Source organism: Chrysemys picta, chromosome 2 (genome assembly GCF_011386835.1).
Source record: "Chrysemys picta bellii isolate R12L10 chromosome 2, ASM1138683v2, whole genome shotgun sequence".
Lineage (NCBI taxonomy): Eukaryota > Metazoa > Chordata > Testudines > Emydidae > Chrysemys > Chrysemys picta.
The window spans coordinates 195,436,888-195,455,169 of NC_088792.1; the positions used below are offsets into that span (position 1 = coordinate 195,436,888).

General features: G+C 51.3%; 1 long non-coding RNA gene across 1 annotated transcript in view; it reads right to left on the minus strand.

The window, feature by feature from the left end:
* Positions 1-503: 503 nt before the first annotated feature.
* The window catches only part of LOC122174704 (uncharacterized), a 36,698-nt gene continuing 18,919 nt past the window's right edge, over positions 504-18,282 (minus strand). Inside the window, exons 2-3 of the long non-coding RNA XR_006176874.2 lie at positions 8,535-8,627; positions 504-644 (exon numbers count right to left, since the gene is read on the minus strand). This is a non-coding gene — a long non-coding RNA (uncharacterized LOC122174704). The remainder of the gene's footprint in view (positions 645-8,534; positions 8,628-18,282) is intronic.

Genomic DNA, 18,282 nt, shown 5'->3' on the forward strand with positions numbered 1-18,282 from the left:
CCAAATGTTAATGTCTCTGCACTCATCTCCTTGCCCTCCTCCTGACAAAAGGGGATACAACAGGGAAAAGTGATTCAGGAAAAACCTGGGATATCCTCTGAGAGGGATTTGGGGGCAGGCACTTGGTGAGATTCAGAGACTCCCACAGGCTCATTGTTCACCTCCTGGAATCTCAGGTGGATTCCCCTGTGAGCGGTTTCAGGTGCTGATGGAGGATGAGGTCCTGGGAATCCTGCAGTCTCCATGTTCTCTTTCAGGTCACTTGGGGGGGGTTCTTGAATCAGGATTCCATGGCTCAGCAGCACCCTGGGCAACAGCTGGAGGAGGAGGAGGTGGCAGTTTCTGGTTCTGTGGCCTCAGCAGAACCCAAACTCATTCGACTACCAGTTCAATGAGCCTCTCCATTAAGGAATGCTCCCATTCCCTATATGTGCTGCCTGCTCCATGAACCAGTTCATCAGTGTCTCTTCTTGCTGAATATCCCACTCCTCCCACATCCTGAGGAATTCAAACTGCTCCTGGTTTCTCCTATCCATCCTTGTGAGCTGCTCTTTCAGGGTCCTTCTCTGTCTGCCTCCTGTTGTCTGTGGGGTGCTGCTTCTGCCCTCCTGGTGTCATGGTTTCACTTTCAGAAGCTGAAGGTCCTGTCAATTCAAACAGAAGGGTAGCATTATACTTCTGGCCTTTGGAACAAGCTGAAAAATCCCCTTCACATAACATTACTTTGCTGTAGAAGGCCACAATTTTGATACTTTTCAGTATTCCAGGAATACAACTGTTAGATTATCTCTGTCTCAAGTTGGAGGGTGGAGGGTGGGGGGAAGGAGTAGTCCCTTCCAGGGGCCATGTTTATGTCCAGTTTACAATTTCTTCTTTAAGGGCTGACCAACATTTGGAGAACATAGTAGTTTTCAGGGTACCAGAATGGAAAAGACAGGTGATTTTCCATTCCCATGGAGGAGATCCGGCAGTCTATGCCAGAGAGATGGTTCTACTAATGGTCACCCCTCTACATATTGTTGAATGGAGCAGTTTGATCAGCTATGATGGTAGACCAAACAGATTTTCACTGTAATTGAACCTTAAGACCCAGCTGCTACACCAGAAATTTGCTGAAATATGCATACAGGAGTGGTAGACAATTGTGGGAATAGAGGTGGAGAACAATTGAAACTTGAGACCTAGTATCCACCACAGTGCTCCCTATCCACACTGAAAACTGGCACATGCATGGGGCCGTGCCACAGTCTGGGCATGTACTTACCCACAACCCTCAGGCCAGGCATGCTATCTTACTTGCCTTCTACTTGCCTTCAGACATGTGCTCCTGGGGTTTAAATGTGGACAATAGGTGAGTTATGGCACAACCACGCACATAGACGTGTACAGTTGCTAGTGTAGACGTACCTTAATAGTGATATGTATAGATAAATGCATAAGAAAATCCCCAAATGTCTACCTAGACCCCCTTCCTTTCTTCTACTTATGAGCAATATTTGACTAATAAATACATTTCCACTGTTACGGCACTACTTTTGATCAGAATGTGGTGATTTGGGTTTTCAAGCCTAGGGTGAAGAAAGAGAGATAATTTGGTATAAGAAATCATATGAGTCCTCTAATGACCTTATCATGGCAAAGGCTGATTGGAGGCAATCCTGGCTTAATATAGGAGACTTGACAGCCATTTTCCTCTAAGGGAACATGTCCACCCTTCTTCTCTAGTCTCCTTTCTCTCGCAACAAAGGCCCTGTGTTGTGGCGACATACTAAGCAGACAAATAGGCCTGGATGTGTTTCTCTCTGCAGCTTTAATGACACTCCTGTGTCAGTCCTAATCCATAATTTTATCTGAAGTATATCTCAAAGACCTCACTCTCCCTCGAGGAGCTGCTTCCATTGCACTTCAGTCCTGGGAACAAACAACCAAGCTCATCCCTGATCTCTGGTCCCCTGTGCAGTGGCACAAGTTGTCCTTTGGGGTGGCCCAGTTATTTGTCACTTTCATTTTATCTCATCTTTTTTTTAAAAAGGTCTAATTAACACCCTTTTGATTAGTACAGATGCAATTTAAACAGCATGTCAGATGGTGGGTGTCTAAAAACACAGTAGTTCTGAACTTGCAGCTGGTCTTGTTCAGTCATTATTCTGTTGCACTTTAAGCAGTGTGGGATCTTTTCATTTGATGGTGCACAAACTCTCGCACATAATCTTGGGCTAGATTGTGGCTTCAAACTCACATTGGCAGGTGGGAGGGATACAGAAGGATGAGCTGTGCACTAATAGCAGTTCCCAGAGATGCTCCCTGTTGTGCTGGGGAGGCACAAGCAGCAGCAGCTGATTCTATATCCTTTAACAGGGAGTAGTGTGTACTTCCCCCGTGCCAATCCAGCTTTGCTTGTATATGTTCATGCATGAGAACAATGTCATAACCTCTCTTTGGCTCTTTATAAGGTTTCTACAGTTATTCTTGCCACTGGAGTCCCCTAGTCCTGGTGTACAACACTTGAGTGTGGCTGAACCTTGCATAGAAGAGCAAGTTGAGGGAAGGGAGAAAGCACCTTCAGTTGTCTCCCCAGGCTGCACAAACATTCATAACAAGGCAATCCGGCAATTTGTCCTGAATATTTCACTGTGAGATCTCTGCAGGGATACAGCCTGCAAGGGTGGTTTGGAGCTTAAAACTTAAAATCTAAAATGCCGTTGGCTGATAGTCTCATGTTGAAACATCACCATCTAAATGTTGCTTAAGCTGTGCACAGTGTGAACCCTCCAGTTGTGCTTTTATTAAACAGGCAGTCAGCGACTGGCCTCTAGTATTTAAAACTTAAGTAGTGGTTGAATGAAAAGTTTTAGGTCTAACAAAGTGCTGCATGCTGCACATCAGACAAATGGTTATATATCATTAGCCATACAGAACCCCTCCAGGTTGCTTTCTCAAATGGACTGTTAATCTAATTAGTTGTTTTATAATTATATAGCTAATTAAGTTATGGGGAAGAGACCTGCTGGTAGTAGAACTAGAAAAAGAGCAATTTTGCTACCTTAAGCCAGCAGGATCTGTATTATATCTGTCTAACCCAGGCTTCATTCAATATCAGGTCAGTAAATTTTCTTAATGCCCATGGGAGAAAAGTTTTATGGATAACAGAATATTTCTATAATAAATCACTTTCTTACAGATAACTATAAATCTGCTTCCTTCAGGCACTGAGCACAGCAGCAACAGACACTGGATTGCTCTTTCCTCTGTCCTTGAAATTCAGAGTTGGAAGGTACCCTAGGCAGTTAATTGGCCTTCTTAGCCAGAGACCTATGTTCAATACATGCAATTTAGATTGTTGTATGCTAAATTTTAAAAAGTATCATTTTGTGGTGGGAAACAGATTCCTCTCCTGTAAGCAATACCCAACTAAGGGCTTGGCTACACTTGCAAGTTAGAGCTCATTAAAGCAGCCCCAGGCACCCTAACTCATGACCCGTCCATACTGGCAAGGCACTTAGAGCGCCTGGACTCTGCAGCTGGAGCGCTCCTGGTAATCCACCTCCACAAGAAGCATAATGCTTGCTGCACCTCGGCTGAAACTCCCCAGCATCAGTGTGAATGAGGTGTTGCATTATTGCGCTTTGATCGGCCTCCGAAAACGTCCCATAAGCCCTTTAAATGAAGTGGCCACTCTTGTCATTGTTTTGAACTTGGCTGTAGGAATGTGGATATGCCCTTTCAAAGCTCCGTTTCTGACAGCCGGCATGCTTATCTGCTCTGGGACAAAGCAAGCCATTAGTGTGGAATGTTGCTTGCTGTGAGTGTGTGAGAGAGAGAGGCAGAGGGGAGAGGGTTCTGCTGTTGTCTGAACTTACAAGACAGCATGCTAACATGCTTTCAGCCCCACAAAAACCCACACTCTCTCCCCCCACATACACACCACACACTCCCTGTCTCACTCTACCCCACCCCCCCTATGAAAAAGACATTGCAACCACTTGCATGCTGGGATAGCTACCACAATGCACTGCTCTCTGTGGCATTGCAAGAACTGCTAATGTGACTACGCCAGTGCGCTTGAATCTGACTGTGTGGACACACTGCAGCACTTTCCCTACTGCGCTCTCCGAGGGCTGGTTTAACTCACAGCGCTCTACATCTGCATGTGTAGCCATGCCCTTAGTCATGCTAGTTATGCTAACAGCCACCAGTGCCTTCATAATATCACTACTGTACATTTTTTTGCACTGAATGTCAGCCGTTTCATGATGTCAAAACATCTTCTTAAGTACTGGAAGGATTCTGGAAATCTTTCCTATAACAGGGTGGCTTGCCCAGTGGGCTGGAGAACCTGGGTTAAGTCAACCTGATTACAGAATCAGCCCCACCTCAGGAGAATAAGTGTTTGTCTACACTTACAGAGCTGCAGTGGCACAGTAGTGCTTAGTGAAGATGCTACCTATGCTGACAGGAGAGCTTCTCCTGCTAATGTAGGTACTCCACCTCCCTGAGAGACGGTAGCTGTGTCAAAAGGAAAAGCCCTCCCATGAACATAGCGCTGTCTGTACCAGGAGTTCAGAAAGTATAACTGCTTCTCTCAAGGGTGTGGATTTCCCAAACCCTTGTCGACATAATTATACAGACATAAGTTGGTAATGTAAACCAAGCCTCAAGCAAATACCCCATAAAGAAAAAAGGTGGCTGCAGTAATGGGAATGAAAGGCTTAAGAATGAAGAATGAATGAAGGCTTAAGTGGTAATAAAAGGCCAGCTGGGGAAAGTGGTGTGTATGTGTGTGAGACAGAGAGCGAGAGAAAGAAGGAGGCAAGACAAGGCCAAAAGAGAAAGAGAGAAGGAGGCAAGACAAGGCCAAACAAGCTAGCTCGCTGTCCAGGCAGAGCAGCCTGGGAGACAGGGCTGACTCCAGGCACCAACGAACGAAGCAGGTGCTTGGGGCGGCCAATGGGAAGGGACGGCATATCCAGGATTTTGGTGGCGGGTCCCTCAGTCCGTCTCTGAGCAAAGTACCCACCTCCGAATTGCCGCCCAGGAATGAAGCAGGGCGTTTGAGCTCCTGCCGAATTGCCGCCGATCGCAGCTTTTTTATTTTTTTTTTCTTCGCCGCTTCGGGTGGCAAAAAAGCCTGAGCCGGCCCTGCTGGGAGAGACCCCATTAAGTGGGAAAGAGACAGACCTAGATGGGAACTTAAGAGGCTGGGTAGTAAGTGACACAGGGAAAAGTACAACACAGATAGAGCATACCTAGCTTTTCAAATAAGGGCCCTGGATCCAGAGTGGATGATCGGGCTCGGTTCCTCTACTGACTCCACTTTAAGGGTTTTGAGCCCAGCAAGTGGGCTACAGGCTGAGGAAGAGTCTCGGAGAAGGGGAAGGATTTTTGTTTGTGTTAAGGACACTTTTGGGACTTTCAGTTGGGACAATTGTGACCCTGGAAGGAGTGGACTTAAGATGGTGACCCAGCTGGAGAGCCAAGTCACTAGAAGAGGAACTGCTGGAGCAAGTGTCAGCAAGGGGTGCTTGCCCAGTCAGAGCTGCTACACCACACCTGGCAGGTCTGAAAGTAACTTAAAGGACTTACCGGTACACCGGAGTCCTGAGCAGGGTGTGTGGCCTCAACCAGAAGAGGCGGGACCTTTAAATACCCAGGCCCTTTAAATTACCCCAGGAGCTACCAGCTGCAGAGCTGCTCAGGGGTGATTTAAAGGGCCCTTTAAATCATCGCCGGAGCCCTGCTGCTGCTACCCAAGGGCTCTGGCAGCTGAACTCGGGTGGTGATTAAAGGGCCCGGGGCTCTGGCCGCTGCAGGGAGCCCCGGGCCCTTTAAATCGCCAGCCTGGGGAAGCTGGTCCAGTCCAGCACGGCGTACTAGCTCTTGCCAAGACGCCATACCGGACCGGACTGGCTTACTTTCACCTCTGACTCCTGGTCACAAGGGAGGTTGACTCTGTTATACTACCAAGCAAATAAATTTGCTTCTATACAAAATAAAAATATTTCCACATTTGTCACAACTAACAACCCACAAGCTTTATATGAGCATGTGTAGTCCTACAATTAATTCAAATGTGGGTTGTTTGAGGGAGAGGGATGGGGATTGGGAACCAGGATTTTAAGGAATTCAGTGTTGTACAAGATACAAATATCAAATATTTGTTGGCACGCTAAGTATTTACCACAGGATGTCTTTAGGCTGCCATTCGTAAAGTTTTCCTCTATTAATCTCCCATTAAAAGTTATTGCATAACTATAATGTTTTGATGTGAAACCTGATTCTGTGACTTGCTGTTTCTAGTGGTCTGTTGTGCTGTCTTTACAAGTGTTTAACTTCTACTAGTTCCTAATGGCAGTTATACATTTGTATCAATGCCTGAATAAACCCTTTAGGGTATATCTCCTCAGCAGCTGGAATGTGTAATTCCCAGCTTGGATGCAGGTGCACAAGCACATGCTAGCAGCTACAAATAGCAGAGTGGTTACAGTGTGAGAAGTGTATATATAGGTCGGGTCAGGTGGGGTTGTATTTGGGTGGCCAGCCAGAGCTGCTGCCTGTGTAGCCACGGCAACACTACTAATTTTAGCATACTAGCTTGAGCAGAGCTAGCAGGTGTAAGTCTACCTGAGTTAGGAATTATACCTCCTAGCTGCTATGTAGACATAATTTTAATGATTAGACAGTAAATCCTAGTCTGATGACTGCAACAGAAGCCCTAAATGATGGAGAAGACAAAGAAACTGAGAGCTTCTCAGTGTTATAAGGGAGATGCAAGGAATTCCTTGTTTTGGGGGGAAATTGCCTAGGCCTCAGAATTCTTAAATTGTTGTCTACCTTCTGTAGACTACACTTTGAAAAAGGAGGCTTAGCTTCAACTTAAGTCGCAATGTTTAAACACATACCCTCTTTACTCAGTGTGACTGCAGCTTTTTTTACAATTAGCATATTAACTGAATAAGATCATGGTCAGAAAACAACTTTGTAACAGTGACATCTTGTCAGCCATAATTAGTGTCTCTCCATGACTTTGATATCCAATTTCTCAGTTTACACAAGGCAGTTTATGCAAGTACTGCAACCAAATGTCTGAAAACAAAGCAGTATTCTTTCTCGTTCGTGTGTTACTCACTATTCATCATCAATGATTGAGACTATGGAGTCAGAAATCAGCAGACTGGCAGTTCTGTTATGCATTTAATTCCTGAGGCAGAATAGAATAGATCCAGCTCATTCTTTGGCAGCTATTCTGATTCAGCAGCTCTGGCAATAGCAAAGACTTATTTTTGTTAACTAACTAAGCAAATTTGACTGGGGTGGAGGGACACATATGGCTAAATTTTCAAAGCAACTTCTTAAAAATGTTCCCACAATATTTGGAAAAGTACCCATTTTCACAAGAAAATCTCTGTAGTTGCATATGCAAAGCAGGCTTTTGTACATATAATCATATATACTTGCAAATGTTAGAGATGTACTTTTGTAGGCCTCTTTTAAAAATATGGTCCAAAAAGGGATCAAATAAGAATTGCTGTTCCAGAACATAGCAAAGGGCCTTCCAATCTTTCTCCAGTAGTATCTATCTTAATGCTTCAGAGGAAGATATAAAACCTCAATGGGGCCAATGTGCAGTTCCAAAGTACCATTTTTAAAGAACAGTTTTTCTTATAATTACTGAAAACCTCATCAGCCAATCCATTCTTATACGCTTATAGACATCTGGCCAAAAAGAACTCTTATGTGGTCACATAACATCTCTGTATCTCTTTCAGTGTTGTCTTATTTCAGTGATCTTAGTTTTAAGCACAAGAGACGCCTCTAAATAGCTTGTATTTGGGTATTAAAAACTCACATATTAATAATCCAAAAAGGACACACTGTGATCCTCAGATATCAAGCTGTGGCGGATGTGAAGTTGGTCTGTATTAAAATATGACTGATGTATGTAGACCTGGTTATTGGGATGATCACTGCATGACTATATTGGTTTAATTTAATAGCAGGTTGTAAGAAAAACGAGCAGGAAGCTAAACAATGTCTTAAGATAGGGCACTCCCCATGCACACTTGAGGGTTGTTATGGGACAAAGGGAGTGCCAATGATTGAGGAATCTGCTTCAGTCTCTTGCTGAACCTACTGATCTGGGTTTAAGAAGCAGGACTGAAGCCTGGGAACTGACAGGAACAAAGGACCTCAGGATGGATTAAAAGAGACTCTTTTTATGGGGGAGTCAGTTTGTTGGGGGCTAATTAAAGTCAGACTGACACAGGCATCCTCTGGCATGTCTGAAGAAACTAAGCTTTCCTACACTATCATCAGGAGATGATAAGCTTTAAATAAGATAGACATACCTATAGACTGTTGTTTTTAAAATCCTCTTTCTCTAAGTGCTTTCTTCCTACTGCTGAAATTAATAAACAAAGTAATTAAAGTGTCTGGTTACTCTATTCACCACTGCTCACAGACTCCCAAAGAAAGAGCCACAGGTGCTGAACCTAGTCAGACCTGCTGGGTCAGCATGATTGATACAGAGTACTTACTGTAGTCTTGGGCCCAGCCTTTAGAGTGGGAGAATTGCATGATTCCATTCCAGGAGAGATGAACGTACAAAGCCTGAGACGTGAAGGAGTGCACTTAGAGACAAGAAGGGAGACAGAGGTTAGGCAGCTGGCCCTGTAACCTTGACAAAAATATGGCTCTGATTATACCCCATAAAACCCCCTGACTTGACTTGGGCACTAGTATGTCATTTCAGAAGTACTGTTGTAATTCTCTGAATTATAAATGTAAGCAAGAATTTTCTTGAACACAACCTACAGAGGAATTATCATAGTTTATCACCATTTGGGGCAAATACTAATACCATTATAGATTATAGATGGCTACTATTCAAAAAGACATGAATCAGTTGTCATTTTCAAAGCTGCTTCTATAACCATATTACCACTATAGATCAAGAGTGGCTTCAAATTTTAGACAAATTCTACTCTTAGGGTCTGTCTACACTATGAAATTAGGTCGATATTACAAATAATCGATTTTTAGAAATCGATTTTATACAGTTGATTGCATATGTCCACACTAAGTGCATTAAGTCGGTGGAGTGCGTCCTCACTACCATGGCTAGCATCGACTTACAGAGCGGTGCACTGTGGTTAGCTAACCCACAGTTCCCGCAGTCTCCACCGCCCATTGGAATTCTGGGTTAAGCTCCCAGTGCCTGATGGGGCAAAAACATTGTTGTGGTGGTTTTGGGTACATGTCGTCAGTCACCCCTCCCTCCGTGAAAGCAACATCAGACAATCGTTTCGTGCCTTTTTCCCATGCAAATGCCATACCACGGCAAGCATGGAGCCCGCTCAGCTCAGCTCACCATCACCACTGCTGTTGTGTCCTGGGAGCTGTTATCAGCAGACTGTGCAGTAGGACTGCTAACTGTCATCATCCACAACTTCCGCTGCAACTCTGCTCTCCTGCTCTTGTAAATGTGTTCAGTCTCAATAGCAAATTTCTCCAAGTTGTCAGAAATCTGCGTGTTGCTAACCGTCGTCATCCACCGCTTCCGCTGCAACTCTGCTCTCCTGCAGATGCCATACCATGGCAAGCATGGAGCCTGCTCAGCTCACTGTCACCGCTACCATTGTGAGCATTGTAAACACCTCGCACATTATCCTTGAGTATATACAGAACTGGGCTAAGAGACGCCGGCACAAGGAGGATTTTGATGAGGGCATGGACACAGACATTCCTGAAAGCATGGGCTGTGGCAATTGGGACATCATGGTGGCACTGGGGCTGGTTGATATAGTAGAACACCGATTCTGGGCCAGGCAAACAAGCACAGACTGGTGGGACCACATAGTGTTGCAGGTATGGGATGATTCACAGTGGCTGCGAAACTTTTGCATGCGTAAGGCCACTTTCCTGGAACTCTGTGAGTTGCTTTCCCCCAACCTGAAGCACAGGAATACCAAGATGAGAGCTGCTCTGACAGTTGAGAAGCGAGTGGCAATAGCCCTGTGGAAGCTTGCAGTGCCTGACTGCTACCGGTCAGTCGGGAATCAATTTGGAGTGGGCAAGTCTACAGTGGGAGCTGTTGTGATCCAAGTAGCCAATGTAATCATTGATGTTCTGTTATCAAGGGTAGTGACTCTGGGAAATGTGCAGGTCATAGTGGATGGCTTTGCTGCAATGGGGTTCCCTAACTGTGGTGGGGCGATAGACAGAACGCATATCCCCATCTTGGCACCAGATCACCTTGCCAACCAGTACATAAACCACAAGGGGTACTTCTCAATGGTGCTGCAAGCACTGGTGGATCACAAGGGATGTTTCACTGACATCAACGTGGGATGTCCGGGAAAGGTGCATGACGCTCGCATCTTTAGGAACTTTGGGCTGTTCGAGCAGCTGCAAGAAGGGACTTACTTCCCAGACCAGAAAATTACCGTTGGGGATGTTGAAATGCCAAGAGTTATCCTTGGGGACCCAGCCTACCTCTTGCTCCCATGGCTCATGAAGCCTTACACAGCCAGCCTGGACAGTAGTAAGGAGCAGTTCAACTATAGCAGGGGTGGGCAAACTTTTTGGCCTGAGGGCCACATTGGGGTTGCAAAATGGATGGAGGGCCGGGTAGGGAAGGCTGTGCCTCCCTAAACAGTCTGGCCCCCACCCCCTGACTGCCCCCCTCAGAGCCCCCAACCCATCCAACCCTCCCTGCTCCTTGTCACCTAACTGCCCCCTCCCAGGACCCCCGCCTCTAACCACCCCCTGGAACCCCACCCCTTATCGAACCCCCCTGCTCCCAGTCCCCTGACTGCCCCAACCCCATCCACACCACCGCCCCCTTACAGGCCCCCTGGGACTCCACACCTATCCAACCACCCCTGTTCCCCATCCCCTGACCGCCCCCCCCAGAACCTCTGCCCCATTCAACCGCCGCCTGCTCCCTGTCCCCTGACTGCCCCCCGGGACCCTTTGCCCCTTATACAACCCCCCCGGCCCCAGACCACTTACCATGCTGAGCAGAGCATGTAGAGCAGCATGTCTGGCTGCCATGCCAGCTGGAGCCAGACACGCTGCTGCTCTACTCGGCAGGAGCACGCAGCTCCACCGCCCAGAGCACGCAGCTCCGCAGCCCAGTGGCTGCGGGAAATGGGGGACAGCAGGGGAAGGGCTGGGGGCTAGCCTCCCTGGCTAGGAACTCAGGGGCTGGGCAAGATGGTCCCGTGGGGCCGGATGTGGCCCGTGGGCCGTAGTTTGCCCCCCTCTCAACTATAGGCTGAGCAAGTGCAGAATGGTGGTAGAATGTGCCTTTGGAGGTTTAAAAGCTCGCTGGCGCTGTTTGCTGACTAGATCAGACCTCAGCACAACCAACACTCCCATTGCTGCTTGCTGTGTGCTCCATAATATCTGTGAGAGTAAGAGGGAGACATTTATGGTGGAGTGGGAGGTAAAGGCAAATCGCCTGGCGTCCGATTATGAGCAGCCAGACACCAGGGCGATTAGAGAGGCTTTGAAAACCTCCGTGCATCAGAAAGGCTTTGAAAACCAGTTTCATGATGGGCCAGGCTTCGGTGTGACAGTTTTGTGTGCGTTTCTCCTTGATGCAAACCTGCCCCCTTTATTGATTTTAATTCCCTGTGAGCCAACCACCCTCCGCCCTTCGAAATAAAGTAGCTATTGTTTTGAAACCATGCATTCTTTCTTTAATAATTTCTTAAAAAATTAGATAACAGACAAGGTAGCCCAGGTGGGGTGGGGGAGGAGGGAAGGACAAGGCCACACTACAACTGTTTATTGTAGCCACACTACAAATCAAACTGCTTGAATGACAGCTTTCTGTTGCTTGGGCCAGCCTCTAGAGTGGAGTGGTTGGGTACCCAGAGCCTCCCCTCCCCCCCCCCCATGTTCTTGGGCGTCTGGGTGAGGAGGCTATGGAACATGGGGAGGAGGGTTGGCGGTTATACAGTGGATGCAGTGCGGGTCTGTGCTCTTGTTGGCTTTCCTGCAGCTCCAATTCATGCCTCATCATGTCTGTTTGCTCCCCCATTAGCCTCAGCATCGCGTCCTGCCTCCGCTCTTCGCGCTCACTCAATTCTTTCCTGACCTCTGCCACTGAATGCCTCCATGCATTGAGCTGTGCCCTATCAGTGCAGGAAAACTGCATCAGCTTGGAAATATGTCATCGTGAGTGTGGTTTTTTTGCCTTCTAATCTGAGATAACCGCAGAGACAGATGATAGGGGGAGTGTAAAAACATTTGCACCTGGCGGGAGATAAAAAGGGAGAGTAAAATTGGGTTGGCTTCTTACGGCTTCATAACATGTGGGAATTTTTCAAACTGCAGCGCCCCCCTTTCCCAGAGCAAGCAATGGGTTGGGTTTCACATTTAAAAGGAGGGGCTGTAGCATTCAGGTAGATGTGCAGCACACACCTACCCCCACCCCACCGTGTGGCTATTCTTTGGGATGATCCCTTTCCCCCTCCCCCCACCACGTGGCTATTCTCCAGGATGGTCCCTTTTAGCCAAGCGCAAACAGCCCAGCATGAACAGGGTCCTTTTACTGTCCCCTTACAAAAATTCCCCTATTTCAACCAGGTGACCATGAACACTATTGCTTTTAAACCCTGTACTGTAATTATAAATGTGAACTCACCAGAGGTGCCTTCTCCGGCTTTAGGGTCGGGGATCCCGCCTTGGGAGGGTATTGGCTCCAGGGTGATGAAAAGTTCCTGGCTGCTGGGAAGAACAGATTCACCGCTTGCCTGCTGCACATTCTCCTTCTCCTCCTCCTCCTCTTCCTCATCTGCAAAATCCTTCTCTGTGTTCCGTGAGACTCCCCCCTTGCAGGTGTCCACGGACAGTGATGGGATAGTGGTAGGGTCCCCACCTAGAATGCCATGCAGCTGTTCACAGAAGCAGCATGTGTGGGGCTCTGACCCAGAGCGACTGTTCGTCTCCTTTGTCTTTTGGTAGGCTTGCCTGAGCTTCTCAGCTTTCATGTGGCACTGCTGTGTGTCCCTGTTGTAGCCTCTGTCCAACATGCCCTGTGAGATTTTGGCAAATATATTTGCATTTCTTCTTTTGGATCAGAGTTCTGCCTATACAGATTATTCTCCCCATACAGCAATCAGATCCAGTGTCTCCCTTTCGGTCCATGCTGGAACTCATTTGCAATTCTGAGACTGCATGGTTACCTATGCTACTGAGTTCGCCATGCTGACCAAACGGGAAATGAAATTCCAAAGTTCCCAGGGCTTTTCCTGTTGTGACAAAGTTTCTCCTCTATCTTGGTGGGTTCTGCGCTTATTGGCGGATTTTCTTGCCTCAGAGATTCACCATGTGGGTTGGGGAACAGCCCAGAGACCTTCCCCTCTGGGAGAACCCACAGTCCAGGTCAATTGGGAGGTTTGGGGGGAACCCAGGCCCTCCCTCTACTCCGGGTTCCAGCCCACGGCCCTGTGGACCACAGCTGTCTATAGTGCCTCCTGTAACAGCTGCATGACAGCTACAACTCCTTGGGCTACTTCCCCATGGCCTGCTCCAAACACCTTCCTTATTCTCACCACAGGACCTTCCTCCTGGTGTCTGATAATGCTTGTGCTCCTCAGTCATCCAGCAGCACACCCTCTCAACTCCTTACACCTCTTGCTCCCAGTTCCTCACACTCACACCACAAACTGAAGTGAGCTCCCTTTTAAAACCCAGGTGCCCTGATTAGCCTACCTTAATTGATTCTAGCAGCTTCTTCTTAATTGGCTCCAGGTGTCCTAATTAGCCTGCCTGCCTTAACTGGTTCTAGCAGGTTCCTGATTACTCTAGTACAGCCCCTTCTCTGGTCACTCAGGGAACAGAAACCCTGTCTGACCTGGGAATCATAGATCACTCTCCTGTAGCCCTCTGCCCTGGAGGGAAGGAGGGAGGTAGGGGGCTGCTCCTCCTCTTTCTCTGCTACTGGCTGGCTGGCTGCTAGACCCACCTACACCCTTGGGTGCTACTGCTCCAGCTACAGCCCCTTGGGGGGGCCTGCTGGCCCACTCCCCAGAGGAGGGGAGGGAGAAACCCCAACCATTGCTCCTGCTGCTGGGGATGCCACCACCATCTCCACCTGAGAAGGGTCCTTCCTGCTGGCTACCAGACTGCCGCCTGGAGCTGCTGCGTTCGCTGCTGGAGAGCTGCTGGAGCCCTGAGGAGAAGAAGAGGACCATCTGCCAGTGGGGGAGCGTGTAGGAATTCTACAGACCAACGTGGAGGGGGCCCTCCCGGACTAAGTAACTTTTGAACTGTGCTCTTGTGGTGAGGATCTAGACTGTGTTTGTGGAGACACAGGGGGTGTGGCGTGGAGCCTGCCCCCTGGTCCATCTGTGTCCCCCCCCCCCCCCCCGTCCCCACCACCACCATCATCGTTGCCCCCTCCATCACCCCCACTGGCTACTTACCATCTACCTTGAGCTCCTGCCTCTGGGATTTCAGCTGCACCCCAAGGCTTGCCACACCCTGTTGCCACCATTGGGCCTGACGCAGCAGCCAGCTTGCAAGGACTTTCTTTTTTGTTGCAAGCACACGTGGGTGCACGTGCCCCCCCTTTTGGACTGACCCTTTCCCTCCTGTAACAAGCCCCCAGCTTTGCCCCTGCTGCCTACCCATTTGCCCCTTGCTGCCTTTTGCCCCTCCCCCTTGCCCCAGCCCCTCACTAGCTCCAGTTTGTTTGTCTGCCCCGCCCTTTCCCTCTGTAGCCTTTGTTTGACCCGCCCCAGCCTCCGAAGCTAGCCCCGTGGTTTCTCTGCCCCATTTCCCACGTGGTTGCTCCCTTCCCCCTGCGGTCCCCTTGCCCTGATTAGCCCCTCCCCTCATGCGCCCATGTCCCCTCCTATGCGCTTGTGCCCCTCCCTGTTTTAGTTTGATTCTATTTCACTGCACCCCCCCAATGCTGTTATCTCCTCCCTTCCTTGGTGCAACAAGAGGAGCCGGAAACCTTCCCTGAGTCGGTGACTGACCCCTAGCCCTTGATAGCCCCCCATCCACCCCCCCTTTATTGGCGCCCTCCTCCCCTGCCTACAGCCTAGCAGGGAGGAGTGGTCGACCTGCTTCCCCTTTCCCTACCCCCCCCTCCAGTGTTTGCTCTCCCCCCCATCCTCATTATGGCAGGGGATGAGGAGAGTGAGACCCCTCGGGCAGACCCTGCTGCCCCTCCTCCACCGGCCCCACCATCATCCCCCCTAGCCTCTACCTCAACCGCCGCTGCCGAGCCACCTACTACCATCCCTGCTGGAGCTCCGGCAGCGGTGGGTAACGAGGTGACCTCCGCTGCTGCCACGTCCCTCGCCCCCTCTGACTCTGGGGGAGTCCCCCCAGCCGGCAGGAAGGGCCAGGGCACGAAGAAGGGTAAAGGCCCCGCTAAAAAAGCCAGGCCCTCCATGGCAGCGGGTGCCCCCACTGCCACGGCCCCGCAACAAGCCGCGGCATCCCTCCCTGCTGTTCCCTCCACCAGCTATATGGGTGTCCTACCCCCAGCTCCCAGGGCATACGCCCAGGTGGCGGCGGCCCCCCCCGCCTGCCGCTACGTCATCTCCCCCATCCACCGCCTCTGCTACCATCTATAGCGGCCGGGGCCCCTTCCCCACCTTGACCAGGAAGCATGGTGTCTGTTGCCTCCTGGTACCCACCTCGCCTCACGTGGAGACCTACGTGCGGGCGTTGGCGAGGGTGGTGGGGCCCATGGCCATTGTGGCGGCCTCCAAGATGTACGGAAAGGTCGTCTTCTTCCTAGCATTGGAGGCCGCCGCCCAGGAGGCAGTGGAGAAGGGCCTGGCGGTGGGGGGCGTGTATGTCCCCCTGGAGCCGCTAGAAGACCTGGGCGCCCGACTGGTCCTGACTTCTGTCCCTCCCTTCCTTCCAAATGCTGCCCTGTTACCCGCCCTCTCTACCCTGGGGAGGCCGATCTCTGTGGTCAGCCCTCTCCCATTGGGCTGCAAAGACCCCACCCTCCGTCACGTCCTCTTGTTCCGCCGGCAGGTACAGTTACAACTGCTGCCGGCGGCACGTGACGGTGAGGCGCTCGAGGGGTCCTTCTTGGTCCCCTACCAGGGGGCCCGCTACCGGGTACATTATTCAACAGGGGAGGCCCGGTGCTACCTCTGCCGGGCGATGGGACACGTCCGGAGGGACTGCCCTTTGGCCCGGCACGGAGGGACATCCGGGACCCCCGAGCCCCGGCAGGGCGCCGGCCCCGTCATCGCCGGCGCCCCTAGCTGCCCAGCGCCCGAAGCCGCCCCTCCTCCTCTCCGGCCCACCAATGCTCCCGCTCGGGCCCAAGGGGTATCTCCCCCAGTGTGCCTAGACGAGCGAGAGGGCCCCGCCTCTGCCGCCTGCGATCTAGCGGGGCCTGTGGAGGAGGGTGAGGTAGGGATATCACCGGGCATAGAAGAGGGCATGCCCCAGAGAGAATCCTCCCTCCTACATGCTGCCCCACCATTGCCTCCTTGAGTCCCTAAGCCTTCGCTCTTGCTCCCTGACCCAACTCCTGTTAGCCAGCCCCCGGATGATGCCATGGAGGGCTGGTCCTTAGTACAGGGGAAGCGGGGCAAGCGGAAGGCTCGAGCTCCACTCCTTCCATCTGATGCGGTAGCCCCCTGGAAGACCAGGAAGGGGGGAACCGATGCTGAGTGTTCCGCTTTGCCCCCGGGTGGGTTTTGTCCACCATTGCCAGCTAGGGAAGACGTGGCAGCATCGGAGGAAATCACTACCCCTCCTCCGGTGTCCCTTCCTATGGAAACCCCTGATGGAGCCCCTCTCGCCCCCTTACAATCTGAAGCCCCTGCACGCACCAAGGCGAGTGTCGCTTCGGGTGCAGGAGGGAGAGCCCTGGGGTGGTGGAAGGTGATCTCCCTTCCATTTATGAGGAGATCGAGGCCCTGGGTCTGACCCCGGTTACCCAGGGTGAGGACGACCCTCTGCCAGCGGGCCTCGATCTGAGCGACCTCGCCTCGGCCCCCCTTTCCCCGTATTCCATCCCCTTACCCACTGCTACCACTCCTGCCTCCGAGGAGCCCCTGGACTCTTCCACCATCCCAGCTGCAGATGGCACCCCGCTAGCGGCCGCCGAACCTCTTGAGGCGACGGCCAGTGCCATGCAACCGGGACCCGAGTCACCAGGGGACTCCCTCATGGCTGAGGGACAGCCGACCTCCTTTCCGGGTGGGGGCCCCATCGTTGATTCTCCACCTACGGATGCCGTGGCCTTACCATCTGCCTTGGAGCACGAGTCCAGCATCGCCGAGGGCCCACCTCCCTCCCTGCAAATCCCTGAGCCCCTTTGTGGGGTGCCACCCCCCCCCCCCAGTGGCCTGGCTGCTGAGGCTCCCGATCCCACTATCGCCCCTTCCCCTGTCCCTATTCCTGACTCCGACCCTGCCCCTGTCACCGACCCCGTCCCTGTCCCCTCCACTTCCCATGATGCTATTGCCGCCCCTGGGGTTGTCTCCTTCCATATCCCAGAGGATGACCCCCAAGGAGCGGCCTTTGTTTTTCCCTGTCCCGACCCACCAGGGGCTGCTATCTTCCCTCCGCCGCCCCCCATTGAGCCAGGATCTGAGGCGGGCCACGTGGCACCAGCCCATCGGACGCCATGTCGAGGGTCTGCCCCCTGCTTGCCCGTCTCGGTGGGCCATGGGGCTGTGACAGGGGCCCTGCTGGGGGATAGCCATAGATCAATAACCCCACCCCCCCATACGCTGAGAGAGGAGCTACGGGACTTCCTTGAGGACGTCCGTGGCTCCCGCAACAAGGTACAGCTTGCACTCCAGCGATGGGGGGATTTTCATCAGATCCTCCGGGCCGCGAGGGCCCTCATGGGGGAGGGTAAGAGGACCGGGAGGCAGGCCGCCGCGGCCTACCAACGGGTCCGCCTCTTCCGTGACTCCTTAATCGCCTATGGGGTAGGTCACGGATTGTTGCGTGGCCCGACGGAGGCCGTGGGTGTCTCTGCTAGCGAGGATCCCCCCCAGCCCTCCTCATGGCACCGATCATCTTCGCAACATTAAACACCCGGGGCTGTAGGATGGGTCTCCGCAGGAGCCAGGTGCTCTCCTTCCTTCGGGAGGGGGGGTACTCTGTGATTTTCCTGCAGGAGACCCATACGGATCCGGCCGCTGAAGCTAGCTGGCGGCTGGAGTGGGGGGACAGGGTCTATTTTAGCCACCTCACAGTTCGTACGGCTGGAGTGGCGACCCTGTTCTCCCCCGACCTACGGCCCGAGGTGCTGGGGGTCACCGAGGCTGTGCCGGG